The 1,181-nt window shown below is 46.8% G+C and overlaps 1 pseudogene; it reads left to right on the top strand.

Moving 5' to 3' along the window:
- Positions 1–25: 25 nt before the first annotated feature.
- Positions 26–736, top strand: LOC105817311 (annotated as a pseudogene).
- Positions 737–1,181: the final 445 nt, after the last annotated feature.

Genomic DNA, 1,181 nt, shown 5'->3' with positions numbered 1-1,181 from the left:
GGATGGATGACGTTGTGGCTGTAAACTTCCTCACTCTAAGCAAAGCCTGGATGAGCCTTTGAGAAGCAGAAGGGGGTTTGCTGGGTGTTGTACAGAAGACAGGACTGCTGGTGAGCGCGGCAGTTCTTTTGTCAGTGCGGAGAAGCGGTAGACGTCTTGGTTCCCAAGCCATTCAGGGCTTTTGCCTCCGTTCCATTTGCAGATGAGCAGGCTGCCCAATCTCTTTGTGGAGAGGGCTTGACCATTAAAGGAATCTGCCTACATGTATCTGGTGCCGAACCTCAGCACGATCGCAATAGACGGAAAGACATGGAAGATTTGGTGGTAATTCAGGTGGCTTTGGGAATCAGGGTGGATTTGGTAATAGCAGAGGGGGGCAGAGCTGGCTTGGGAAACAATCAAGGCAGTGATATGGGTGGCGGGATGGACTTTGGTGCTTTCAGCATTAATCCAGTAAGGGCGGCTGCAGCCAGGCAGTGCTGCGGAGCAGTCGGGGCATGTGGGCATGTTAGCCGGTCCGCAGAACCAGTCAGGCCCACCGAGTGACAGCCAGAGCCAAGGCCACATGCAGAGAGAGCCAAATCAGGCCTTTGGCTCTGGAAGTAACTCTTACCATGTTTCTAATTCTGGTCCAGCGATTGGTTGGGGATCAGCATCCAATGCAGTGGCGGGCAATGGTTTTAGTGGAGGCCTTGGCTCAAGCATGGATTCCAAATCTTCTGGCTGGGGAGTGTAGACTGGGTTGTGGCTGGTTGGTACAGAATGGAGGGAATTCAAATTTTTCTGAACTTATGGTAAGTATATTGCAAAATACATATGTACTAAGAATTTTCAGAATTGGTTTGTTCAGTGTGAAGTATATTCAGCAGAATTTTTGACATTTTTCTTTAGACAAAGAGGAAGAGCTAAAGGAATTTTATGAGTTTTGTTACACAAATAGTTGAAATATTAAGTGGTTGAAAGTGAACTGCTGTTTGACTGCTGGGTGAACCAGCGCTACAATCACAGCACACGGTTTCTGCTGCAATAATTTATCCCTGGACTTGTCAAGTGAATTCTTTGCATGTTCAAAATGGAAGCCATTGATTAGAACTACATTCTTTTCTCCTTGTTTTAATTTTAACCTCACCACGCGGATTTTTGTCCTTAAGAAAATCTCCTTTGGGAGATTGTGGTGTCAC

Source organism: Propithecus coquereli, unplaced genomic scaffold, assembly GCF_000956105.1.
Source record: "Propithecus coquereli isolate 6110/MARCELLA unplaced genomic scaffold, Pcoq_1.0 Scaffold404, whole genome shotgun sequence".
NCBI classification, from domain to species: Eukaryota; Metazoa; Chordata; class Mammalia; order Primates; family Indriidae; genus Propithecus; species Propithecus coquereli.
This window is presented reverse-complemented; position numbering and strand designations above follow the sequence as displayed.